The 18,129-nt window shown below is 44.9% G+C and overlaps 1 protein-coding gene across 1 annotated transcript in view; it reads left to right on the top strand.

Annotated features, from left to right (window-relative positions):
- The first annotated feature begins 2,774 nt into the window (after positions 1–2,774).
- Positions 2,775–18,129, top strand: part of LOC126335884 (protein PRRC2A) — a 1,700,716-nt gene continuing 1,685,361 nt past the window's right edge. Inside the window, exon 1 of the mRNA XM_049999355.1 lies at positions 2,775–3,061. The gene's annotated coding sequence lies outside the window, so the exon portion shown is untranslated. The remainder of the gene's footprint in view (positions 3,062–18,129) is intronic.

The following is an 18,129-nucleotide window of genomic DNA, read 5'->3' as shown; positions in this document are numbered from 1 at the left end:
GTCACCGCCAGTCTTTCGCTAAGCACTGCGAATGTGAACGCAACTCCGCTAACTGTAAATATTGTAAATATAGAAGCGTGTGACTGAGAGTAATGCTGCTCTTTCAATCATTTGCGGCTACTTCATTTTCCTTAGTGCAGTTCTTTCCCTTCCGTATTCTCTTATATAAAATTCTGTGGTTTGCCTATTCTGCCTGTGGATTCACGGAGCGTGTCAGATTTATCGTTGACAGCGGGTACGGTAACCTTATGAATGGTCGCCTTTAGGCGGTAGGAATGTCTGCCGGTCACGTCGCAAACCCATTCACACGAGCAGGCCCACATGCACGCACCTGAGACGTATTGTGTGTGTTAGTACCTTGTAACATCTAGAATTCCGAGACTCATAGGGAAAAAAAAATCCTAATTTCATCTCCAGAACTTACCCGTGAAATCAGGAAACTGATTTATACAACGAGCGTTCAGTAACTATTTCAAAACATTTTTCTCAGCCAATTTATGTTGAAAACGTGCAGTATTTGTTGTGGGACACATTTGAAATATTCCCGCTTCAGCGCCTATAGCTTGATGAAGTTCCAATAAGTGGCAGCGCTAAAGTAGCTTTCAAAATGCAGTCTAAAAAGTAGGTGTGTTGCAAGCAGAGAGCTCTCATGGGGTATCTTTTGCAGATATTCGTCGGCACTTGCAGAATATCTACTGAGACCTGGAGTGAACAAAAGCGCGGTGAGTCGTTAGGGAGGAGTCTGCCATTATCACAACAAAGTCGCGCAAACGTGTCCGGTCTTCAGCACGTCGGGCGTCCACACACGGCTGTGAATCCTGCAATGTTAAAACATTCGGACATTCATTCGAGATGACCGACGGATCACAATTAAACACACCGCAGGCTCTGAGCAGTATGGGACTTAACATCTATGGTCATCAGTCCCCTAGAACTTAGAGCTACTTAAACCTAACTAACCTAAGGACACCACACAACACCCAGCCATCACGAGGCAGAGAAAATCCCTGACACCACCGGGAATCGAACCCGTGAACCCGGGCGTGGGAAGCGAGAACGCTACCGCACGACCACGAGATGCGGGCTCGCCACCTCACAGGAGACCATAAGGAGCAACAACGGAGGACAATCCGGGCGGAGTTTCTTGGGCATAACAACGATGATGGTGAGGCGGTTATTGATGCTGGAAGACGCTGGTTCCAACGCCGACCGGTACAATGATACCATGTGGGCATGTGATTTAAGGCTGCCGCATAGAACGGAGATTATTATGAAAACTTGTGGAATAATATGGTGTATTAGAGTCTTCAATAAAACCAACCCACTTTCGGAAAATACACTACCGGCCATTAAAATTGCTACTCCAAGAAGAAATGCAGATGATAAACGGGTATTCATTGGACAAATATATTATACTAGAACTGACGTGTGATTACATTTTCACGCAATTTGGGTGCACAGATCCTGCGAAATCAGTAGCCAGGACAACCACCTCTGGCCGCAATAACGGCCTTGATACGCCTGGGCATTGAGTCAGACAGAGCTTGGATGACATGTTCAGGTATAGCTGCCCTTGCAGCTTCATCACGATACCACAGTTCATCAGGAGTAGTGACTGGCGTATTGTAGCGAGCCTGTTGCTCGGCCACCATTGACCAGACGTTTTCAATAGCTGAGAGATCTGGAGAATGTGCTGGTCAGGGCAGCATTCGAACATTTTCCGTATGCAGAAAGGCCCCTACAGGACCTGCAACATGCGGTCGTGCATTATCATGCTGAAATGTAGGGTTTCGCAAGGATCGAATAAAGGATAAAGCCACGGGTCGTAACTGAACCTAGCGATTCCATATTCTGCTAATACTCATTGGATCTCGATCAACGCGAGCAGCAATGTCGCGATGCGATAAACCACAATCGCGATAGGTTACAATCCGACCTCTATAAAAGTCGGAAACGTGATGGTACGGATTTTTCCTCCTTACACGAGGCGTCACAACAATGTTTCACCAGGCAACGCGGGTCAACTGCTGTTTTTGTATGAGAAATCGGTTGGAAACTTTCCTCATGTCAGCACGTTGTTGGTGTCAACACCGGCGCCAACCTTGTGTGGACACTCTGAGGAGCTAATCATTTGGATATCACAGCATCTTCTTCCTGTCGGTTAAATTTCCGGTCTTTAGTACGTCATCTTCGTGGTGTAGCAATTTCAATGGCCAGTAGCGTATATGTTGCATTACTTATTACACGCCCCCTGTATAAAAATGTAAACGGTTTTACTAAAATTTTTTGGAGGGGAGGAGGGCGCTGTGGTCATGATCCCATGACCCTCATTTTGGATTGCTCATGTCTTACCGTAATCGGTTATCTGTGTCTTTCGGTGGAAAAAGTGGGTTTCCATAAACTGTAGGATAGTTGTGTTGCATCTTTACAGGCATCCTCAATGACAGCTGTCAGCTGTAGATGAACTCGGAACAGTGGCAGTCCTAGGCCGCTGAGAGGATGGCGCACGAGACGGAAAGGTGAGCAGTGACGCCAGCCCAGAATGGGTTGCCGAGAGGACAAAAACAACAGAGCGGCTCCCGTTGCGGAGGAGCCGGTGACCATCTGGAGGGACGCGGCGCTCATTATCAGGTTAACCTGCAGACAGAGACGCCAACCCAGGAGGAACCCGCGACGGCACCGCAGACGTGGCAACGGCGCCGCGGCGAGGTTGGGCGCGCGGCCACCGCGGGCGCTGCCGTCGCTGCGCGGGCCAGCGGCGTGGCGCGGCGGGCAGTGTGGAGCTTCCAGCCGCCGGCTGCAGACGTGCCTCGAGTGCGCCACCTCCGCCTGTCCGTGTGCTCTCTACCCTGCTGCGTCACGACACGGGACACCCGCAGCCGGTGACACCCCCGCGCCTTGGTGCGGCTGCTACCCACCTGCCACCCCACGCTCTCTGCGGCGATCCCCCGGCCCGCGTGCCGGCGCTTCTGACTCAGTGACGTTTGTTTTGTTTTTGTGTTGTGTTGTGTCACCCGTACTACAACGCATCAAGACTCCGACCGACGCCGAGCGAATTAAGGTAAGGCGGTCATTTTGTGCCGAGTGGTCGTAGCTCACTGCCTTCCATTTTCGACTGTACCAACATATGGAAGTGCCGTGCATCCTTCCAGTTGAAGCCCTGACGCTCAAGTAGGCTTCACCGACGGCGTCCACTGCCGCAGTGCGGCATGATATCCACCACATGTTTGTCCTGGAGGGTGTTATACCCGCTAGGGCCTATGTGTGTTATTTTCTACTTAAGTCATTCGTCTCACATGCAAAGGTGTCCCCCACGTCTGTGACACATGGATTGCGTGATATGTAACACGCTACCGCCGATCCTTTGAACTCTGCGTTGGTGCTGCTTGCACAGTTGAGCCATATGCGTGGCCGCGTGCTGAATTGTGGCAAAAGGTTAAGGTTACGACACTCGAGAAGCGGCCCTGGCGTCGGCGTCCCACGCGCGTATTTACCGTCCCACGCGAGGACAGGACTGCTAGGCCCCAGCTGCGGGCAGTGTAGCTGTCCTGTGAACCAGCCACTCTGCCAGCGATACACAACGGGTGATGACACAACTACAGACTGCTTCGCACACAGAACCACCGATCTTAATGTTAGCACTGAATCCGCAGATCATGTTCGTCACCATCATATAAAGCTACGCTGACGTCCAAAGAGTCCAGTAGGTTTCATAAACATTGACACTCTCTACATCAGAAAGTCGAGCAATTACTTTTACATTTACACAATACACTTATTATCCGTCGAGACGGCAATCTACGTTTCTTCAGGTTCGGTTTCTACCAACGACAGTCATCTTCAGTACTGTATTACACCATTATATTCCATTCTGAAAATTTGGTTAGTTACTTAATATGGTAGAGTAGCAAAGGTTATGCATATGTGACACAAAATTTTATAGCTATGTAGTCCGTTCTACCCAGAAATGTGTAAATAGACCTGAGGCCTGAAATGTTGGCTGGAACACAATCAGGAAAGGAAACTGGTTCTCACGGACAGTATAACAGGTCTGTAGTGACAAATACACAAGAGGATCGAAATAGGAGTCATTTAGCTGTATTGACTTCCTAGTGGAAAAAATATCCAACCTCTTTACTTTATATTTTCTTATTCTCGCGGCACATTTCTGTAGCTTCCCGTGGCCATTTCAGCTATTGGTCCACCCGTACTGACCTTCATCTCGTTGGTCTCCAATCTCCACAGTAAAGAGAGGAATAACAAGAAGTTGTGTGGTAGTAACGCGGTAGTAACTTGGAAAGTAATGCAGACCCAAAATACGTCAAGAATCAGTTTTCGTAACCGAGGTGTAAGGCAGGGAACTCGATACTTTCCTGAATGCAGCGCAATTTCGATACAGGTAATACAAGTGGGAGCCTCGGGTTCAAGAATACTCCTTTACATCATTTTTATAAGTCGTGCGTGAAGTGTCGGAAATGCTATTCATTGTGATGTCAGTCTCCTAAACTAATAGGGTCATGATTCCCTCGACAAGATGGTGAACAATATCTACCACAGAACTCATACAATATTGCCCAGGGCTCCTCCTGCAATGACGCCAGTACCTGTACATCCAAGATCTCCAGCTTTCCGTTCTCGTCTTGTCAAAACTAAGTTATTTGCCCACTTTGGCGTCATATTCTTCCGTCTTTCACGTACTGTTAGTGACAAAGGAAAGAATAAAGATACGTATGATACGGAAATGAGACTTATCCGACTTCTTTCATGTTCTCTTTATTCTTGCGTCAGATTAAAGTGTGCAGCTTCCATCGCACAGTCACGAGCAGCAGTCAGTTGCAGCTACTACAGTGGAATCCTCGCCAACCATTACTCCACTCGTAACTGGTAGATACGCACACCGAGTTGTTTACATTTCAGCGGGAGCGCTGGCGGCTCTAGGGAGCCTCCATCGCAGGTATCGCCCAAATAATGACATCACAGGCGTATTTATTCCGCACCCTGCCTATGACGTTACCATAACTGTGGCTACGAACGACAGCCGGGCCAAAAGGATTCTAAATACCTAGTCACGGCCATTGTGAGGTATCGGCATGCTTTCTTCAGGATTCAGGCAAACGCACGAGGCGGGACTGTTCTTCCCACCATAAACACCGGAAAGAAACTAAAACATAATCGGCCGTTCCTAATTACTGGAAGGAAAAGGAACCACAACAACAAAACAAACCGTCGCTGAAATAAATCGTTCTCTAAAACAGCCATCGAGTGTCATAAGGAGATAGGACATTTATAAATAATAAAACAAGTTTGTTTTCGAAATGACGTCGAGTACCCTCGCTTTTAAAAAAAATTCAGGCAGCAAAACTGTTATAAAAACCTCGATTTTCTTGCTATGGTATACAACCCATAAGATATCTTCTCGGGGACTCTTTAAGTTCTCGACTAATCAAATGAGTCAGAATGTTCGAAATCATGACACTAGATTATGCTTATCTATTACGAATTCAGACTAGAATTTCTCAATCATGACACTAGATTATGCTTATCTATTACGAATTCAGACTAGAATTTCTCACATGAGTATGGGAATATTTTTTCCGCGTCTTCACAGGGTCGGGATGTGAATCTGGATTTGTCAGATTTAGTGTTATAGTGTGTTCGGATACCCTTCCCGTTGCCATCCTTTTCCCTCGTCTTGGAGTCTGTTGTTTATCCCACGTGTCTGCGTATAGCCTTATTCCTTGTAAAAGTGCTTGAATGTTTCTTAGTGCCTACGAATCGCGCGACCGAGGTGGGACTTGGGTACGTGCCCATATTCACCAACTCGGGTGTGGGAAACCGCCTAAAACACCACTTACAGGCTGGCCGGCATACCGGGCCTCAACGTTAATCCGCCTGACGGATTCGATTCGGGCCCGGCGCGACTCCCGGAATCCCGGAAGCGGCGTTCTAATGCGCGCGGATTTACGGAGGGGTCTCCAGAACGACAGGAATGTTAGCCAGAACCGATGTGATCCCGTCGTGCTTTTTCTTCGGTCACGTTGTGAAACGACTGTTAAGTAGTCGTAGTGCTTGTAATATTACTGGAGCAATGTAGCTTCTGACTCGTATATAAAACAGTATTCCAAATTATTCGCTCAAATCAAATTTCGTGACATAACCTGCAATTGGTGCCCGTCTGTGACATACGAAAACCTATACCGAAGCAGGACTCGAACCTGGATTTGCTGCTTATTTCGTGCAGTTTCATTAACACCTTCGGCTGTCCGTGCGCGCTTCCTTGCCCGAACCAAACCTCCATATGACACTGTCCACAACCTTATACAGTAGTCTTATGTACGACTCTCTTCAAGCTCGTAACCTTACTTGATTCTCGCTTTGGCAGAACGGCCCCACCACAACGAATCGAGTCTTAATTACATATCCCTTGCTCACACTCACGATGAAGCCTTTTTTGAATAGTAAACGAAGCATTGGTCTACAGGACAGAAGAATTTTAGCGAAATTGACCCCTGCTGCGAAGGTCAATGTACTTGCGGTTCTAGGCGCTACAATCTGGAACCGAGAGACCGCTACGGTCGCAGGTTCGAATCCTGCCTCTGGCATGGATGTGTGCGATGTCCTTAGTTTAGTTAGCTTTAATTAGTTCTAAGTTCTAGGCGACTGATGACCTCAGAATTTAAATCGCATAGTGCTCAGAGCCATTTGAACGTTGACTGATGCATAAAAGTTAGATTCAACTCCAAATATAGCTGAAGTAAGCTGCAAGTCGGTTGGTTTGAATACGTTCGACAGAAGCGTGTGTGTGAAGGCCGACGGTTCGAACGGCACTCGCGTTCTATCTACAGGATTCGCAGCAAGTGCGAGTGTGGCGTGGGAAGAGCGCGCTGAGGGGGCTTTGTTAACGACCACGTTTGGACAGTCTTGGCGAGCAGCGGTCCGTAATGATCGGTCGCTCGTTAGCCGCCTCCACCGCCCCCGCAGTGAATACGCAACAGACAGCCGCGACTGCACCGCAGAGGGCGCCAGATGGAGAGGCTGGCGGCCCTCAGACGAGCACGCGGCCGCCGGGACCTTGTACGCGGTGCAGCGGCGAGTCACAGCGGCTGACGTCACACTTCGGGTTACTCCAAACGTAGCGCAGCAACCAGTACCGACTGACGGTGTGTACCGTACTACTCAGTTTATTCATAGCCCGTGTCCCATTTGGAATGATATCTCGGCATCTTCACAAAGAGAAGAGTGTACTTCAAAACATCCTTTTTTTTTGCCGGCCGGAGTGGCCGAGCGGTTCTAGGCGCTACAGTCTGGAACTGCGCGACCTCTACGGTCGCAGGTTCGAATCCTTCCTCGGGCATGGATGTGTGTGATGTCCTTAGGTTAGTTAGGTTTAAGTAGTTCTAAGTTCTAGGGGATTGATGACCACAGCAGTTACGTCCCATAGTGCTCAGAGCCATTGTTTTGAACATCCTTTTTTTCTTGCTCTTTATCGGCGCCAGTTCGCAGGACATGGAGACAGTATTTCGCTTTAAGTCTGCAACAGTAGTTTTAAAGGAGTATCAGTGTAACCAACGCTACAGTAGTCTAACAGACGATTTTATTTGTTAACTTTTCGGTCCTAAATATCAATAGGAAAACACGTCTGCACAAAATCAGAGCCCAAATGTAACTGAGTTTAGATTTTAATAATACTCATAGCATTACAATCGAATTGTAACCAGATAACTGATTTAGAATGACCAACAGTCATCTTGAAATCATACTTTGACTCGAATTAGTTCGTGAGACCATGGGTGTCCGCAGAATTTTTTCCATCTAGTGGGGGGGGGGGGGCAAAGGTTCTAAAATTTCCAGACTGTTACGTAAATAATTCTGAGAGTTTCGAGACACATCGTGTCATGCTGAAAAAAGAAACTTATTATATCCCAGACAATTAATGTTTATATACTGATGAACAAAAGCTATGGACTAATCCACATTCCAAGACGGCCAAGTACCCCCTTTCCTCGCGGCACCTTGGAGTCGTCTATGATTGAGAGATATTACTATGAGTAACCTGACAAAATCTAAAATGGCCAGAACAGAACATGTTAGTCGGCGTATAAGAACAGAAGGTCAAGGTTAAAACTGCCTGAAACCTCAAGTACCAATCATAAGGAAAAGTATGAGCTCATTATGAATCGACAACAATTATCTAGTACTACTTGATTGTACCGGGCGATCAAAAAGTCAGTATAAATTTGAAAACTTAATAAACCACGGAATAATGTAGATAAAGAGGTAAAAATTGACACACATTCTTGGAATGACATGGGGTTTTATTAGAACCAGGCGCTCCACTCCATATTGCTAGACGCGTGAAAGATCTCTTGCGCGCGTAGTTTGGTGATGATCGTGTGCTCAGCCGCCACTTTCGTCATGCTTGGCCTCCCAGGTCCCCAGACGTCAGTCCGTGCGATTATTGGCTTTGGGGTTACCTGAAGTCGCAAGTGTATCGTGATCGACCGACATCTCTAGGGATGCTGAAAGACAACATCCGACGCCAATGCCTCTCCATAACTCCAGGCATGCTTTACAGTGCTGTTTACAACATTATTCCTCTTCTACAGCTATCGTTGAGGAATGATGGTGGACATATTGAGCATTTCCTGCAAAGAACATCATCTTTGCTTTGTCTTACATTGTTATGCTAATTATTGCTATTCTGATCAGATGAAGCTCCATCTGCCGGACATTTTTTGAACGTTTATATATTTTTTTGTTCTAATAAAACCCCATGTCATTCCAAGCATGTGTGTCAATTTATACCTCTCTATCTACATTATTCGGTGATTTGGCTTTGAGCACTATGGAACTTAACATATGTGGTCATCAGTCCCCTAGAACTTAGAACTACTTAAACCTAACTAACCTAAGGACATCACACACATCCATGCCCGAGGCAGGATTCGAACCTGCGACCGTAGCAGTCGCGCGGTTCCGGACTGAGCGCTAGGTATTCGGTCATTTATACTGACTTTTTGATCACCCAGTATTTCCAGACAAGATTACTGACATTTTCAGTAAATGATACAAATCACTGTGTTTACTTCACTTATCTGATTCTTCCAGTAAGGAATTTTTGTCCGTGGCTGTTTTAGGTGAAGAGATCGAGTGATTTTCAAAGCGTCAGAATTTCATTCTGTGAAACTAAAAAAAATCTCAGTTCTTCCAACCAGGTTTAGGTTTTCTGCGATTTGCGTAAATTACTTTACGGGAGAGAAGCGCCAGCGACTGGCTTCTTTCTCCCGCCCTTACCTCGCGAAGCTAATGCTCCATCTGCATTGACATCGGGATTTCACTCTTTAAACTTACTTCATCCTTCGAAACCATCAGTACATAATGCAGTGTCGACATCATGAAAGGTATGTGAACGTCATTCGGACGGATACAATGCATGTGAAAGTAGCTAAGCAGCTCAGCCGACTGCACTAAGCAGGAATGGAATCGACACCAACGAATCGTACTGCCATCAGGCTTTGTCTGCAGAGCAGTAGGACTGAAGTATTCCGTAGAAGTGTGTTTTACAGTGATACGTGGTCTTAGACTCTAATGCATTACTTTTTAATATCGTGGAACCATAATGAATATGGCACCCTTAGGAGCGTTTTCAAAACCGTGACAGCACGAAAAGAACATCACGTTAGTCCATAGTGTACCTTACCATTCCGACCTCCACACGAGGTCTCATTTCTCTGGATTTCTCGTCGTGGATACTTCGCGAGATTTGTATAACAGGAAGTAATATACTGTCCGATTCTTTTTTCAAAGTACGCTCTAGAAATGTCAGCAGTAAACCTCTCCCCGACGCACAATGCTTCTCTTGTAGCGTCTGCCAGTAAAGTTTGTCGGGCATCTACGTAACGCTTTCGCGCCGGCTACACGATCCGGTAACGAAACGCTCGGCACTTCTTTTCACCCCCCCAATATCCCCCTCCCCCTCCCCCCCCCCCTCTCTCTCTCTCTCTCTCTCTCTCTCTCTCTCTCGCGCGCGCGCGCGCGCGATAAGCGACCCAGACTGACGAACTGACCGAAGAAAGTTTGTGTAAACCACTTCTTTAATAAATAAATCACGTTCCCTTAAAATACACCCGATCAGTCACAGCCTAGCATCTGCTTTCCCTATTTATGTGGTCCGTCCACTTTAGGTTGCTCCCGATGTTTGATCATTGATATTTTACGGTAGCAAATGTTTTCAGATTCAACAGTAAAATCAGTCCGTTCACCACCCGTCGATCATGCCTTCGTGCATTTCGCTAGTATCCTCTGGCGTTGCAACATTCCTACAGACAATAGCGCCGTACGAATATATCTTCACGGAGTGTCCAACGATATCCAGCAGACCCTTTGTACACTGAACAGGCAAAGAAATCGGTACATCTGCTAGTATCGTGTAGGACTCCTGCGAGCACGCATAAGTGCCGCAACATGGTGTGGCATGAACTCGAATAATGTTTGAAGTAGTGCTGGAGGGAACTAATACCTTGAATCCCGCAGGGCTGTCCATAAATCCGTAAGAGTACGAGGCGATGAAGATCTCTTCTGAACAACACGTTGCAAGACATCCCAGATATGCTCAATAATGCCCATGTGTGGGGAGTTTGGTGATCAGCGGAAGTGTTTAAACTCATGAGACTGACTCCTGGAGACCCTTGTAGCAAATCTGAACGTTTAGGATGTCGCATTGACCTGGAATTGCCCAAGTCCGTCGGAATGCACAATGGTCATGAATGGATGCTTAAATACGTGTCACCTGTCAGAGTCACATCTAGACGTGTCAAGGGCCCCCTATCACTCCAACTGCCCACGCCTCATACCTTCACAGAGCCTCCATCAGCTTGAACATTCCACTGCTGACACGCAGGGCCCATGAATTCATGATGTCTCCATATCAGGACACGTCCATCCACTCGCAATTTGAAGCGAGGCTCGTCTGACCAGGCAACATGTTTCCAGTCACCAACAGCCCAATGTAAGTGTTGACACGTACAAGCGAGGCAGTCATCAAGGGTACACGAGAATGCTTTCGGCTCCAAAAGCCCATTTCGATGATGTTTCGTTGAATGGTTGGCACGCTGACACTTGTTGATGTTCCCGCATTGAAATCTGCAGCAATTAACGGAAAGGTTGCACTTCTGTCGCGTTGAATGGTTCTCTTCAGTCGTCGTTGGTCCTGTTCTTGCAGGATCTTTTTCCGACCGCAGCGGCGTCCTATATTTGATGTTTTACCAGATTCCTGATATTCACGGTACACTCGTCAATGGTCGTACGGGAATAGCCCCACTTCATCGGTACTTCGGATATGTTGTGTCCCATCTTTCGTGCGCCGACTATAACACCACCTTCAGATTCACTTAAATCTTGGTAACATGCCATTGTTGCAGCAGTAAGTGATCTAACAACTGCGCCAGACACTCATTGTCTTATACAGGCGTTGCCGACCGCAGTGCCGTATTCTGCTTGTTTCCATATTTGAATTCGCATGCCTATACCAGTTTCTTTGGCGCTTCAGTGTATACATTGTAAACAGCAACGGCCTCATAACAATCGCTTGTGGAATTACCGAATCTACCTTTACAGCTGGTCGCAACTTCGAATCCTGCCTCGGGCATGGATGTGTGTCATGTCCTTAGTTTAGTTAGGTTTAAGTAGTTCTAAGTTCTAGGAGACTGATGACATCAGCAGTTAAGTGCCATAATGCTCAGAGCCATTTGAGCCTTTACAGCTGTCATTTTGTGCCGTTTAGAACAACTTGTGGAGTTCTTTCTGCAAAGAAGTCTTGAATTCAATTCCAAATCAGATCCGATATACTGTAAGCTAGAATCTGGCCGCAAAAAGATAGAGCGGAAATGTTTGGAATACGCACCATGTACCTGCGCCCCGTTGACTACTGCGCTCTAGATTTCATGGGTGAACAGAGCACGCTGGGAGCATAAACACCTACTCAGAGTTCCTATTAAGAAAGGGAAAGGAGAGAAGTACTTAATTAGTGTAATTGACCTCTAAGTTAACAGCTCGAACAGTTCAGCTGGAGAAGTACTGCTCATCTTAGTCGGACATACGGGTATAAACTTGGAATCGACCGCCTTGAATCTGTCACAAGAGCTGACTGCGAAGCACGCTCAGCAGCAGAACGAGAGATTTGTTCTCAGATAGAACTGCAGACGTCTGCCTCGTTATGCTCCCCCTCAGAGAATCGTTAGCGAGTTTCAGCAGCAGACGCGTTATCTCACATCTCTCTCTTCGTGGAGTAACATCGTTACTTTAATCTCACATAAAGGCTCATTTAAACGTACTCTTCGAGGAATACGATCATCCTCCATACAGTCGCGATTTGGGCCCATCTGATTCTCCGGTGTTTCCAAAACTTAAACAACACCTTCGAGGACTTTGATACTGATGAAGCGGTGCAAGCAGAAGTGAGGTTGTGGTTCCGTCAACAATGTCAGACCTTCTGCGGTAACGGTATTAACGAAGTGGTCTCTCTCTGGGAGAAGTGCGTCCGACGCCACGGTAATTATGTTGAGAAATAGATATGTACACATGAAGAATTAAGTTGTAGAATGTTAATAAAGTATGTTTTATTTAAGAAGGTTGAACGGTATTCGTATAAAAAATTCGGAGGTATCACTTTTCAGCTCGCCCTCGAAGTTTTTACAGTCTGATTCCTAATGCTGCTTTGGTCGAGAATCTAAACTCAACCTCTTAGGTGCTTAAAACTCGGAGCTAATTTACGCCTGAGAAGTATGAAGTGGAAATCAGAAAGTTATTATTAAATTAAGGTTCTTATTCGACTTTGCAAGAGTTAAGAAACATACTAATTAATCTAAGGCTTGAGGCCATTCATCTGCATGGTAACGTTACGTGATTTGAAGTCCAAATTGCTAACATCTCTGTTTTACGTCAACAAATTTAAAGATCGCATGGGAAATCTGGAAAGTAAATAAGAGTTACTGTCATAAGTAAAGATGAGAGCTCAGTCAGTAAAAGCGTTGTCAGTGAGCCGCGCGGTCTGAGGCGCTGCAGTCATGAACTGTGCGGTTGGTCCCGGCGGAGGTTCGAGTCCTCCCTCAAACATGGGTGTGTGTCTTTGTCCTTAGGATGATTTACCTTAAGTAGTGTGTAGGCTTAGGGACTGATGACCTTAGCAGTTAAGTCCCATAAGATTTCACACGTATTTGAACGTTTTGTTGCCCGTGAACGGCAATGTTCAAGGTTCGTGTTCCGGTCTGTTGTATAGTTTTAATTTGTTGCAGAGTTCCAGCAGTGTAACATATTTTCTTGGACAAATAACAATATACTGAAGGGACAGAACCTGCCTTAAAACGCTAAAGGTACAGTGTTACCAATACATGAAACTTCGACTTTCTGTATGTTTGCACAGTTTGCGATAACGATAAGTAATTTCAGTGGTGTTTAGCTCAAAATTGGGTATTAGTCGCCCTCAAGAGTCTTCGATTCCGACAGAGCGGACAAGACATCATGAAGTAACTAAAACGATAAAGTCCCCAAGTCTTTTTATTATTCCGTTTCAGCAGTGTAGAGGGAAACACTGTGCGACAGATATTTGTCAGAGTGTACGTAGGAATGAAGATGGGTGGGAAGCACTTTACACTTTAGCAACTCAGAATTCACGGTAAAAACACACACTGGTCCTTCTTTCCCCGTTACACTCGCAAATGGTGCGTGGGAAAAATGGTTGTCGGTAAGTCTCTGGATTAGCTCTAATTTCTCACATTTTCTCATCGTGGTCATTTCGTGAGATGTGGGTGGGAGGAAGTAATATGTAGTCCGACTCTGCAGGAAAAGTACTTTCTCGAAATTACAATAGTTAACCTCTCCGTCAGGCACAACGCATCTCTTTTAACGTCTGACACTGGAGTTCCATAAGCACTCGGGCTTGGATGCGTGTCATGTCCTTAGGTTAGGTAGGTTTAAGTAGCCATTTGAACCAATCTTTTTTTAAACAGATGCAAAATCTCCAAGTTTGGCGATCTTTTACAGAAGCTCGAAATTTAGGGCGGACTTCAATGCAAGATCCTTATAAAAGTTTCCACAACGAAACTTTGTCTCGAAACCTGGCAGAAAATCCAACGAGATTCTGGTCGTATGTGAAGTATGTTAGCATCATGAAACAATCAGTGCCATCTCTGCGCAACGGAAATGGAGATACTACCGTAAACAGAGCTGCCAAGCCAGTTACTAAACACAGCTTTTCGAAATGACTTCACAAAAGAAGACGAAGTAAATATTCCAGAATTCGAATCAAGAACAGCTTCCAGCATGAATAACGTAGAATTAGATATCCTCGGAGTAGTGAAGCAACTTAAATCACTTAATAAAAGCAAGTCTTCTAGGCCTAACTGTACACCATTTAGGTTCCTTTAAGAGTGTTCTGATGCAATATCTCCATATTTAACACTTATGTACAACCGTTCAGCCGGCCGCGGTGGTCTCGCGGTTCTAGGCGCGCAGTCCGGAACCGTGCGACTGCTACGGTCGCAGGTTCGAATCATGTCTCGGGCATGGATGTGTGTGATGTCCTTAGGTAAGTTAGGTTTAAGTAGTTCTAAGTTCTAGGGGCCTAATAACCACAGCAGTTGAGTCCCATAGTGCTCAAAGCCATTTTTACCACCGTTCACTCGACGAAAGATCCGTACCCAAAGACTGAAGCGTTGCAAAGGTCATACCAATATTCATGAAAGGTAGTAGGAGTAAACCACTAAATTACAGGCCCATATCATTAACGTGGATACGCAGCATGATTTTGGAACATATATTGTGTTGGAACAGTATGAACTGCTTCGAAGAAAACAGCTATTGACACTCAGACCACACGGATTTAGAAAACATTGTTCTTGTGAAACATGACTAGCTCTTTACCCGTATGAAGTGCTGAGTGCTATTGACAAGGGATTTCAAATTGATACCGTATTTCTGGATTTCCTGAAGGCTTTGGACACTGTACCACATAAGTGGCTTGTAGTGAAATTGCGTGCTTATGGAATATTGTCTCAGATATGTGACCGGATTTGTGATTTCCTTTCAGAGAGGTCACAGTTTGTAGTAACTGATGGAAAGTCATCGAGTAAAACAGAAATGATTTCCGGCGTTCCCCAATGTAGTGTTATAGGTCCTTTGCTTTTTCCCTACCTACAGGGTTTGGAACTTTAATAGTAGAAACTATTTATTTACAGCTCGTACAAAATAGATATGTGTTTCAAAGTTTTACTGACTTTCAAAGTGGTCTCCAGCATTGTGTACAACCCGTTGTTAGCGATGTGGTAGTCTTAGGATACTCTTAGCAGTGCCAGTTGTGTTGACAGTTCGAGCGGCGCGGTCTATTGCCCGACTAATTTGTAACAGTTCTGAAGCGAATGCCGTGAAGTGTTTCCTTTAGTCTAGAAATCGAGTTGAACTTACGAGGGCTTAAGTCAGGGGAGTGTAGCAGTTGGTACAGCACTTAGCAGCCCCATCAGACAAACAAATCAGTAACAGCTTGCACTGTACGTGCTTGAGCATTTTCCTGCCAAATGATGGTCAGGTCCTGCAGAAAGTGTCATCACTTCTGTGTCTATGCTGTTCTTTCTTGGAACACAACCTAAGACCAGCTTAGAGACAGAAGTGATAACACTTTCTGTAGGACCTGACCATCATTTTGCAGGACAATGCTCAAGCACGTACAGTGCAAGCTGCTACTGATTTGTTTGACTGATGGGGCTGCTAAGTGCTATACCACCTACTGCACTGCTCTGACTTAAGCCCTCGTAAGTTCAACTCGATTTCTAAACTGAAGGAAATACTTTACGACAGTCGCTTCAGAACTATTACAAATTCGTCAGGCAATAGAACGCGCCGCTCGAACTGCCAACACATCTGTCACTGCTAAGAGTAGCTTACGACTTCCACGTTGCTGGCAATGGATTGTACATTATGCTGGTGACTACTTTGAAGGTCAGTAAAACCTTGAAACACGTATCTATTTTGTACGAGCTGTAAATAAATAGTTGCCACTATTAATGTTCTAACCCTCGTATATAAACGATTTGGGAGACAATCTGAGGAGCCATCTTAGGTTGTTATCAGATGACGCAGTCGTTTATCGACTAGTAAAGTCATCAAAAGTTCAAAACAAATTGCAAAACGTTTTAGAAAAATTATCTGTATGGTGCGAAAATTGGCAATTGCCCCTAAATAACGAAAAGTGTTAGGCCATCCACATGAGTGCTAAAAGGAGTCCGTTGAACTTCGGTTACACGATAAATCAGTCAAATCTAAATTCCGTAAATTCAACTAAATGCCTAGGAATTACAATTACGAGCAACTTACAGTGGAAGGAACACATAGAAAATATTGCGGGCAAGGCTAACCAAAGACTGCAGTTTACTGGGAGGATGCTTAGGAAATGTAAAAGATCTAGTAAGGAGACTGCCTACACTATGCTTTTCCGTCCTCTTTTAGAATACTGCTGCGCGGTGTGGGATCCTTACCAGATAGGACTGACGGAGTACATCCAAAAAGTTCAAACAAGGGCAGCATGTGTTGTATTATCGCGAAATAGGGGAGAGAGTGTCACTGAAATTATGCAGGATTTGGGATGAACATCATTAAAATAAAGGCGTTTTTCGTTGCGGAGAAATCTTCCCACGAAATTCTAATCACCAAATTTCTCATCCGAATGCGAAAATATTTTGTTGACGCTGACCTACATAGGGAGAAACAATCACCATTATAAAATAAGGGAAATCAGAGCATGTACGGAAAGATGTAGGTGCTCGACTTCCCGCGCTGTATTAGAGTGGAATAACAGAGAATTGTGCCAGACACTTACATGTGATTTGCAGAGTATCCATATAGCTGTAGATGCAGACATTCACGAATCCACTCGGTATTTGCACAAAATTAGGCAGTCAAGCCATCTATCGTCACAAACTTTTAAAAATGAGTGGGAATAACGGAAGAGAGGAACGAAAATTCCAAATATCTATTAAGCAGGCGCAAAATTCGCTATGAATCGACATTACAATAGCATGTACAAAGAATTCAGATATTAAGTTGACAATTACAGAGCAAAAAATTACAACCATTACAGATCGGATTCATTGTTCTGTATATCAAGAGGCACTATGTGCTTAATTTGCGGGCATGTTACACACAAAGAAATTGGTGGCACGAATAGTAACATATTTGAAGTCGAACGCATTATCCCACTGTCAGTTGCAACAGTTTTCGATGGAATTCAACGAAGGGTGTGGAGCCTTTATATACTACTACAAAGTACATTGCTTAACTCAAGGGGAATACCTGAACCGACTTTTAAATTTAAAATCGACTGTTGTTGACTTTATGATGGAAAACAGAGTGCAGGAACGAAAATTAGAACAACCGTAATGGCTTGCAGACGTCGTATTTTAAGTGTATTTGACTGCACACTGCCCTCACCAAGAAAATGGAAGATGAGAAACAAGTTATTTGCAAAGTTATGCAAGTGCATTGAAATAAATCACACTGTAGAAGAGACAAATTCCGACAAAAAACACAGCGCAGTGCCCTAAAACGTGAGGTTTGAACAATTCGTTGTTGTCATGGGAAAAAATGACTCTGAGCACTATGGGACTTAACTACTGAAGGCATCAGTCCCCTAGAACTTAGAACTACTGAAACCTAACTAACCTATGGACAACGACTGAAAAAATTTGACTCCCTCAGTTTCAAGACACATAGAATTAAAATATTAAATTAAACAGGCAAATGAAAGAGAACTTAGTCCATCCATCGTTCGCTGCTTTTCTCTAAAAGTAATAAATGGTTGAACACTACAAAAAATCACCAGTATTCTCCTATTGACTCAATTTTTTTGAAAGACTGCTCAAAAAACATGTCGTAATCGAGGATCGTACCACTGTTCGGGCATCACAAATAGTCAGTGCTGAATATTGAGAACTAACGTTGGGGAATGGAGAATTCTATGTTTCGAGTTAATTTGTCAATTTCCAAGGGCTATAAGCAGATAAAGGCATATTATGTAGACACAGACAACAAATATGGATGTGTGTTTGGAGCTTACAGATGCTCAACGCCGAGCTTATCAGT

Source organism: Schistocerca gregaria, chromosome 2, assembly GCF_023897955.1.
Source record: "Schistocerca gregaria isolate iqSchGreg1 chromosome 2, iqSchGreg1.2, whole genome shotgun sequence".
Lineage (NCBI taxonomy): Eukaryota > Metazoa > Arthropoda > Insecta > Orthoptera > Acrididae > Schistocerca > Schistocerca gregaria.
Note: the sequence above shows the minus strand (reverse complement) of the source record. Positions and strands in the feature narration are given on the sequence as shown.